We start from the raw sequence: 10722 nt of genomic DNA on the forward strand, positions 1-10722 counted from the left end.
TTAAAATGATCAGATAAATCCACATTAACAAAGACCAAAAAAAAAAAAAAAGCCACAGGAAGCATCTCTGCAGAAAGATCATTAGAGCATTTTAGAAATATCCAACATTATTGATCTTATTTCATTTTTTAGACTTCTATTGTGTCTACAATGGAAGCTGTTTTATTTTGTTGTACATCAGAAAGAGCTGAGGATGTGCTTTAGGGAATTTGATGCAATTAGTATTATATTACTGACCTTTAGTAAGGAATACACCAAATGAATTCAACAGTAGGACTGAAATAGATTAGTTATACATAGCATATATTTTAAAGGTTCAAGAGTGTCAAAAATTTAACTTTGTAATTACAAACAAGTGCATTATAAGATTTTATAATCTGAATTGTTCATAGCTATAGGGAATAACTTCAACAAACTATTCTTATGGGAGAAATGCAATCAAATGAAGCTGAACCATGTAACAAAATTAACAGTATACATTTGGTAAAATCCTTTCTTCTGAATGTATTAATATCATCAAAGATGATCTCTCCTACTATCTGCAGAAGCAGATACGATCTCCAAAAATAAATCACTTCCATAGTTATTCAATTTGTTTTATTACAAAACTTGTGAAATTATTTTATAAGTCACCTCATAAGACATTATCTTCCTAGTCACTAAAATTGTCATGCTGCTGTCTGGTGTATTTTTTAAAAGTGGAAATTTAAGTATGGGTGTAAGTGGAAAAAAATCTAGCTGTAAAATAGACCCAAATAAATTTTTGCTTTTTATTTTTCTCAGGGTCATGACGATTCAATTTTTACCCCTTGGGTGTACTGACTGCACTGAAACTAAACCATGGAGAATAATTTTGAGCACATAAAACAGGGCATCTTTAGGATTATGAGATGGGAAGTGTAACACATGTGGAACTTATTTTACATAGTAAATGTGTTTCCAAAATTATATATGCATGTGAACCACGTAGGGAGTGATTTCTGCATATAAGTGGTAGCTGAACTTTTTCAAGTGAATGATACCGCCCGGGAAATATTAGTGTCCATCCTAGTGTCAACAAAGATGTCCAAATTTTTACCTTAATGTAAGAAGGTCTATCTACAGTGGCCTTTGCTTCACTCATACTGGAGCTCAGAAAATGGCTGCTGTAAGCTAAGAGCTGAGTATTTTGGAATCAAACTCGAGTAGTAAGCCTCTGAAGTTATCTCTGTAGGATGGTTTATATGAGCCTCACTTTTGCTCCAGGAGCTTGATAACCTGGCATTCCTCATTCCTGGTGTGTCCAAGTCAGATCATCTATGCTCTTAACATGATTCCCTGTGTGCTTTGGATCCTGATATCCACTGCCCTACTCAGGGTCAATGATTTCACTCCAGAGGTTTTCCCTTCTTGCATCATCATTTTTTCTCCTCACTACATCATTGATATCAGGAAAAAAAAAAAAAAGAAAGAAAAGAAAAAGAAAAAGTTGTCCCCACCTTTTAAATAAAACAAAACAAACAAACCTCCCTTGACCTCACATTCCTTTCCAGCTACTGCCTAATTCTTTGCTCCTCTCTTGGGCAAATCTCTTCTAAAATATTCTTGGTTTTTACAGTCTCTACTTCTTCACCTCTGTTGTCCCTTGAAAACATTCCAGATTTTTATCTCCACCTCTCTACAAAAATTGCTAGTGTCACCAATAACCTCCATAGTAATAAATTCAAATTCCACTTTCCATCTTTCTTGACTTTTCAGCAACATTTGAAGTCTCTTTTTAAGCACTGTCTTGTCTTGGCTTCTGGAATAGTATCTTGTTTATATTCAGTTGTTCTACTTGTATTCTTTTCCCCACGGCTAAACACGCCACGCTCCAGGCTCAATTCTCAGCCATCTCTGTCCTTTAACTACCTTTACTCTCGTTCATTCTCAGGATTTGATTATCATTTACATGTTGATGACTCTCACATTAATATCTTCAGCCTTCAGTCTTAGGACTTTTCCCCTAAGCTATATATTTGTATTTGTATATCCAAATTTCTACTTGACTTTTCTTTTAGGATATACAATAAGTATCCCTAATTAGCATTTGTTAAAACAAATGCTTGATAATTCTCTTTCAAATATAATCCTTCTTTAGTCTAAAACAGTAGTTCTGGGGATAATTTTGTCCCTCAAGGGACATTGACAATGTCTGGGGACATTTTTGGGTGTCATAAACAGGGGTGAGTGTATGCTACTGGTATCTATAATGTTAGTGATAATCTCCCCTAACAGAAGAATAGCCAGTCCAAAATGTCAACCTTCATTCTTCCTCTCACTTTCATATCTAGCCTATCAGCAAAACTTGTCAACTCTACTTTGAAAATACATCTGGAATTTCTCACCAATTATAATGCTACTTTTCCACCCTATGCCACCATCTTAATCTTACCTGGATTAATTTACCTCCTGTCCCAACTACCTGTCCTGTCCCCTTTTGTACTAGTGCAGATGAAAATTCTACACATCAGCCACAGCTATCCTTTCAAAATAAAGCTAGGCACCTCCAGAGGCTTCTTTTCAACCTCAGAGTAAAATTCAAAGCTTTTACTTTTCTTTATACGCTGTTTTGTATTTATTTTTTAAAATTATCTGTCTCACTGTGCTAAAGTATAAGCTCTAACAGAGTGGTGACTCTGTTTTGTTTATTGCAGTCTTCCAGAGCCTAGAAGAGTGTAGTGTACATAGTAGGTGCATAATACATATTCATGGATTGAATGAACAAGGTTAGTCTTGTCTCATGACCCAACCAGTTAGTAAGGATCTTCTAAGTGCCACTGTGTGGACAATATTAACTGCAGAGATGATCATGAGGTTATATAAGAATATATTTTTTAAATGTTCTTTCTTAGTCAAATAGAGCTCTAAATTAGTCCTTCATTTTAAAAAAAAGCATTAGTGTCTTATGAAATTCAAATTTTGGGGACACTGGAATAGATATTTTTCAGTCATCTCATTCTCCTTTCCCTTTCCACCACTCTAAATTAGGACCAAATTTTTTCCTGGATAAACTATTACAACATCCTGACCAGTCATAAGTTGCCATCGCTTCTGTTAATAACTCAGTTTCACTCTTTCTTGCATAAAAATTATTTGAGGCTAACCCACTGTTTGTCGAATTAAAGGAAAATATTCTCTTTTTGATATCACTCATTACAATATCACTGGTGGCAACATTCCACCCTTTGGTATTCCACTCAATCCTTGAGGTTCATTTAGAACGGGATTCTTTCTTATAAGACACTCCCTATCTTCCCTGAGAAGTAATTTGCCATAGAGCATTATTAGTATCTTCCTTATGTTGTCATCCTTCTACCAGGTATTAAAATTTACAAATTTGTATTTTTTCTTCTGTTACATGGCAAATTCTTAAGAAAGGTGATTTTTTTTCATTTTTATGACCTTTGTAAAACTTACCATTATATATTTGGATTTAATATAATCATATATAATGTGTGTAAGCTTTGCTTTTTCAATATTGTAAGTTCCTTAGGGTCTACAATTTTGTCAGATCTTTTTCCATCATATAAAATGTCTTTTGAATACCATGATTCCTAGATCCATTGCAAAATCTCAATAAATAACTTTTGAACAAAACTTTAAAAGGTTTTAAATTTATGATTAAAATAATTAAGTGTTGCAAATATATGTTTTTATATTTATGCCAAACTAAATTCTGAATTTTATTTTTGAAGGACATACAACTACAAGAGCTTGCTGTCTTTTATTTATGAAAATTTAAATTTGCATTGTCATATTGATGATATTATGTTTCCTTTAAACACAGCTAAAATAAACTCCTTCCTGGACTGAAAAGTTATCATTATCCTATGAACTGGGTATATCTCATCCTTTCTGTATCTCCCATTCTCCTCTTCCTGTTGGGATAACTTCTATGTGTTTTTAAGAGCAACTTAAAATGTTGGGTTTTTTTTTTTTTTTTGCAGGAAGATTTCTCTGATCTTCCCAATGTAATTCTGATAGAAAACTCTACCTACCTGCCTTAAAATAATAATAAAATGCTATTTTATTATTTTTCTTTGTATTCAAACATCATTGAATATCTTATATAGCTAACAAAGTTAACATACTGCAAAATCAACATATCACTACTTAAATATATTGCATTTATGTTTAACACATTGCCTGCCACACTAGAAAAAAATTTTTTTTCCCCTGGGGCCATAGTGTTTTATTACAAAAAATAGAATAAAAGCTTTTAAAACAAACCAATCCTTTCTAATTTGATGAAATATTTAATGAAAAATGAAATTTATTGACTTCTATTCATTTAATCCACTTTTAAATAATTAATTTGTTAGTATTACTTGTAACAATAAGAACATCAACAAGTAAGATTTTCAGAAACCAACTGCAGGGTTTTGCCCACGTTTTTCTTCATGAGGCCCCGGGCTCAAAACTAGCATGCGTTAAATACAACTCACATGGCAGTTAATGTGTCAAAAAACTAAAACTATATATGTTAGCTATAAAGAATTGTGCTAATTTTCTGAGCAAAATGGACTAATTATCATACCTTTTCAGGGGCTCACCCCTGCCTAAGAGATCTAGTCCCAATACACATATCTTCCTGTATCATCAGTCTTTCTCTTTACTGAATATTCCCCCCAGAATATCAACATGCCAAGTCTCTCCTTTTCTAAACAACACACCACTCCTACATACAATTGCCTTATAACCCTCTAGTGCCTGCTTGTGCTCCCCTTCCTTTCACAGCCAAACTTTGTGAAAGAATAGTTAAAACTTCCTTTTTCACTTCCCCAGTACTCCTCAAACCAAGACATTCTGGCTTCGGTCCCTGTGATGGTTAACTTTATGTTCAAACTTGTCTAGGTCACGGTACCCAGATATTTGGTCAAACATTATTTTACATGTTTCTATGAAAATTTTTTAAAAGATGAGATTAACATTTAAATTAGTAGACTTTGGGTAAAGCAGATTGCCTTCCATAATATGGTTGTACCTCATCAATCAACTGAAGACTTTAATAGAATCAAAATTGACATCCCAGGAAAAAAAATTCTTCCAGCAGACTATTAAACTGCAGCTCTTCCCTGGGTTGCCAGCCTGCTGTCCTACCCTGCAGACTTTGGACTTGTCGGCCCCCACAGTCAGGTGAGCCAATTCCTTTAAGTCTTTCTCTCTCTCTCTCTCTCTCTATATATATATGTATATGTTTTACACACACACATATATATGTGTGTATATATTTACACATATGCACATCCTGTTGATCCTGTTTCTCTGGAGAACCCTGTTTAATATAGTCACTACCTTGCTTCTCAAATTGCTCTCCTATGTCCATCACTGACCTCCTTTCTACCTGCTTCTTTTAGACTATTTTAAACTTCTTCTACCTTTTATATATTTTTAATATTGGTATTCTTTTACTTTATGTGTTTTCTGTCAAGTCTCATGGCTTCAATTTCCGGACGCATATGGATAGTTTCGAGATCCACCTTAGATCTCTTTTCTCAGATGTATATATCTATTTATACATCTTGGTGTCAGAAAATGATTCATTTATCTTTCCCCTCTTTCCATCCTTTCAATGTCAAGAAATGCTCTTGCCATCCACTCCAAAATTGAAGTGGAAGCCTATTGGACATTGACAAATCTTCAACTTTCCACTTCCAAACAAATACCAAATTCACTCAACTTTATTGTATGTGTGTGCGTGTGTGTGTGTGTGTGTGTGTGTGTGTGTGTGTGTACTAGTAGAATTTTGAATTTGTAGTTACTTTCTCTCAGCATTCTAAAGATATTTCATATTTTCTGGATTCTATTGTTCTTTGAGAGGTCAGCTATCATTTTTACTGTTTCTCTTTAATAATTCTCAGGCTACTTTGAAGATTTTTTTCTTTATCTTTGCTTTAAGCAGTTTTACTCTCATTCTCTTAAATATAGATCTTTTTTTTAAAAGAAATACTGTCAGTTTGGAAAATGTTAGGTCATTATCTCCTTAAGTGATTTATCTGCTCCATTCTCTCTTTCTTCCCCAGATCCTTTGACATGTATCTTAGACATTTTCATGAAATCCTATAAGCCACTTAAGCTCTTTTGTATATATTCTCATTGTTTCTCGTTCATGGTTCATTTTGAATATTTTCTGTTGACCTATTTTCTACTTTATTAACTTATGACTAACAAGATGTTAACATCTATTAAATCCTTAATATCTTATTCTATTTTTTGTTTTAGAATTTTATTGCATCATCTTTATGGATTTCAGGTTTCTGATGAAATTTACTTGAAGATATTAATCACATTTGTTTTAAAGTTTATGTCTGATAACTCTAAATTGTGTATCATCTGTGATCCTTATTCTATTGTCTAGTCTTTTCCTCTTGTCTGTACTTGGCTTTTCTAATAACATCTTATTGATTGTCAATCATTTTATGTGAATAATTGGAGTCTCTGGATGATTCATATATAATTTTCTTTTAATTCTGGTAGAAATTTAGGATGGAAGATCACATTAATTCAATCTTACGTGAAAGTGATTAAATTCTGGGCTTTTTGTTTTTGTGTGGGCTGATCTATTTCCAGTTTTTCCTTGCTTCTGTGGTATGTACTTTCAGGTGACCCTACTTATAGCCGAAGTTTTATTTTTTTCCCCCTCAGGAAACTCTTGATTGAAAAATTATTTCAATAACTTGGAAGAATGGTGGTGGAAGATGGTTTTCAGAATGATAATTTGAGATTGGCTGCAACGATTATGAATGGCTTCTTTGAAGAAGATCACAGTGAAAACAAACAGGAATTTTAGCTAAAGACCCAAGTAGTAGTACTAAATCAAAAGTTGTTTGTTTTCTCCTGAGGATGTGGTGTTGTGAGCATTAGGGGAAAAGATTCAGAGGAGAACCTATGATGGAAAATTTGATTACAGATTAGAGATGAAGATGATAATTTTTATATCCAAAATTGAACTATCATCACTGTATCCCCCTAAGACACAAAGAAGGGTTTTCTCTACCTCTGACTGTTAGAACAGTCCCAGGAAAAAAAATCCTATATTACTTTATTTTAGAAGCAGTGCAGAGATGTCTCTGGGCCTTGTAGATCAAGTGGCAGCTTGTTTTATAAAGTATCTCTCCTCTAGACATGGGCCTATAATTGTTTTCTTTCATAAAAATCACATAAATACATGCTTGTTTGAATGTATGTGTGTGTGTGTGTGTGTGTGTGTGTGTGTGGTCTGCTAAGGGTGGAAAGTAAGCTAAATATATGAAAAATTATAGTATTAGACTAGGATTTACTAGTAAATATTATCTATGTTGTAGGATTTCAGTGATGCTAATAAAGTTTCTCTCGCAAGAATATATACATAAGCATTGATGATAATACTAACTTGCACGTCTAGGAATAGTTTTCTTTGGGAATTGCAGATTCTCTTGGTAAGCAAGAACCTTTATAATACTCTTGGGAAATGTTATTATTGAACAGTTGACACTGCAAGGGAAATTATCTTGCTTTCTAAATTAGTGACAGTTAAGAAAGCATACCCTGCTGGGGCTAGAAATAAATGTGCCTCAGGTAAAGAGCAGAATTATTAGGAAAAAAGAGAAAAATGGCAAAGATAATTTGATCTGTTTCATAATGTTGCTTAGGGCTGGCTCTGAAAAATGGTCTGGTATTGACATACTATCATTCTTCAGTCTTAAATTACAGTTTTACAGACAAGACTACCACACATCTAAGAAAGCACCATCCTGGCTTTTCATAGAAGAGATAAAGGGTAGGCACTGTCCTTTCTTTTGTATGGACTTAAAGCTCATCTTCCTCAACCCTTTGACTCTTAAAGTCAACATGATTTGTGCAAAAGCGGTGTTTCCCTGGTAAAGAACTATGTTGCCAAGAACCTTGCTACAATTTTTTCCTACATCAAAGTGCCTGAGATAGTCAACACTCTTTTTGAATTCAATAAATACAACCCGTACTGTAATTTACTTAATATTTTTCTCTGCCTTGATTTTAAATTGACCCAGTTTCTTTACATAGTATCCCCTAATAATTAAGGCCTAAGTAATTTCTATTAAATTATTAGCTATATATATATATATATATATGGTTTATCACTCATATATATAGTGAGAGAGAAAGGCAAAGAAAATTAAAATATGTAAAATATATAAACTAAGAAATATTCTACTATGAATCCATAGACTATGCATACTTCAGCAAACATTATGCTATAATATATTAAAAATATTTTTAACTTTTCATACTTTAAAGTTTTAGTTTAAATAATTAACATTTTTTAAAAATATGTGTTGCTTTTTCCTTGCCATTTATGAGTTATTTAGCCAAAAATCAATTCGTGATGGAAGATGTATATCCAAGCAATTGGAGCTTCTGGATTTAACCACAACCAGTCTCTACTACCATTGTTTTCATTTGAGCTAAATACTCTGTAAAACACTTTGAATACCTTATTGACATTTTATTTAATCTGTTCAATATATACATATGTATAGGTCATATAACACCTATTTTAAAATCAGGAAAATAAAAACCCAGAAAAGTTAGGTAAATTGACCAAGATTATGCAGATAATCAAAAGCAGAGCTAAATTTCTAACCCAAATTTATCTAAAAGTCCATGCTTCTAATCATGCTGTAGTTTATATTACATTACTTACATGAATGAGAATCATATAACTCCTTTCGTTTTTGTACTTGCAAGGAGTCTATTTTCCATCACATGGAGAATAATTTCATAATAATATGAAAGCTCTTCTCTCACAGCCATGAGAAGATGCAAAGAAATCATTTAAAATGTATTTTCTTAACCAAATTTTTCTTTTGTTTAGCAGAATGACTGAACAGCTACACTTACTCACCTAGGAAAATAAAAATGGCTGAAGAGGAGAGTGAGTTTGTAAAGTGATATTTTCAATGGCAAGGGTGGTTTCTCTTTCTTCTCTTCAACACACTGTTATTTCTACTTAATTTTACTGAGGGAGGTAATTTCGTGATTTTGGTACTCTATAATTAGTGACCAACATTTTTCTCAAGGTGCTAATTTTCCATTAATGAGCAATTGCTGTGCTTGATTGGCATTATAAACTGAAGTGTGTACTTTTACATTTAGTTGAAAGATCTGATTGTGGTCCTACCAGAAGGCAGCATTAGAAAGCTATTGAAATGATACATAGCTTGAAATTCTTTTATTAAACACAATTGTATTGGTTGACAATATGTACTAATTAGTCATCAAGAGTCATAGTGTACATGTAATCAACTCACCAAACGAAATCTTCTGGCTTTTTTTTTTTTTTGCTAAGCAGCACTCTCTTTGCAAATTAATAGATTTTACAATGTGAGATCCAATTTCGAGGTTTATTGTCCTATGTTCTTACATACACTAAAACTTATTTTAGATAATTTTTTGAAAATATTTCTACATTATATTTAAGCTTTGGAAAGCAGTAACCACAGCTACAAGCATATCTACTATATTAGAACATGAAGCCAAGGTTAATTTACTGATTTAATGTTTTTTCCCTGATGGAGCTACCACACTATGTTTCATAAACATTTCCATTTAGTATAACTGAAATGAATAGTGACCTAATCAGAATCCTAGAGCTTATATAGGAATCTGAAGTTCATCCTATACTTTCTATGCTGACATATGGTTAACTCTCCCCTGGCCCAAGTCCCTCCTATTGTAATGATGTTCAGTTCTCGAGGACTTCGTACTTTTCCCATATAAAACATGACTGAGGTCTGTCATGATACACTGTAGAAGCATCCTGCTTCTGCAATGTTGGAATGATGCCCCGTATCCTTTTTGTTGGAGTTCGGCGGCATTCCCTCTTCTGAACTTCTTCAAGTAAAGAAGATCTCTGGTGTTTTTCCTGCCTACCATCACTAATTCCTCTTTTGTTAATATTGCATATTTTTACTTCTGTAAACGCCTCCTCCCTGACATTACTTGAGTGGGATTGTTCCCATTCTCACCTCCTCCACTTGAAAGGTAAACACATGCCCAGACCTAGAGAACAGGTGCTTAGTAGGCAAATTTGCAGGATTCTAGAGCTCATACTCTTGACCAGCTCCGAATCCTAAATTTCAGTTAGTCTCTTGTCACCTTTAGGATAGCCTCCACAGCTAAATACCACTTAATATTTTTCTGCAATTCACTTAATATTTTTCTCTAATTTGATGTTGTTAACTAAAATTTTATTTTGAAATAATTTTAAATTTACCTGCATTTGTAAGAAATACTATAGAAATCATATATACTTTTTACTTGGTTTCCTCCAATGGTAACATCTTGCAGAACTATAGTACCATATCACAATCAGAATACTGATCTTGATATAATCCACCAATCTTATTTGGATTTCCCTGGTTTTACTTGTATTCATTTACATGTGTATATGTATTTAGTTCTATGCAATTTTGTCAGATATATAAGTTTGTGTATCTACCACCATAGTCCAGATATAGAACATTTCCATACCACAAGCATCCTTTATGTTTCCTTTTCATAACCATCCCCATCTTCCTTTGCAACTGCCCCCAACAGATCTCTAAACCCTGGCAATCACTAAGGGTTTGCTCTCCATCCCTTTAATTTTGTTACTTTAAAAATGTTGTATAAATGAAAACATACAGTCACCTTTTGGGATTGGCTTTTTTCATTATCCTAATTCTCTGGAGATTCATCCAG

The sequence above is a fragment of the Lemur catta genome, chromosome 2, assembly GCF_020740605.2.
Source record: "Lemur catta isolate mLemCat1 chromosome 2, mLemCat1.pri, whole genome shotgun sequence".
Lineage (NCBI taxonomy): Eukaryota > Metazoa > Chordata > Mammalia > Primates > Lemuridae > Lemur > Lemur catta.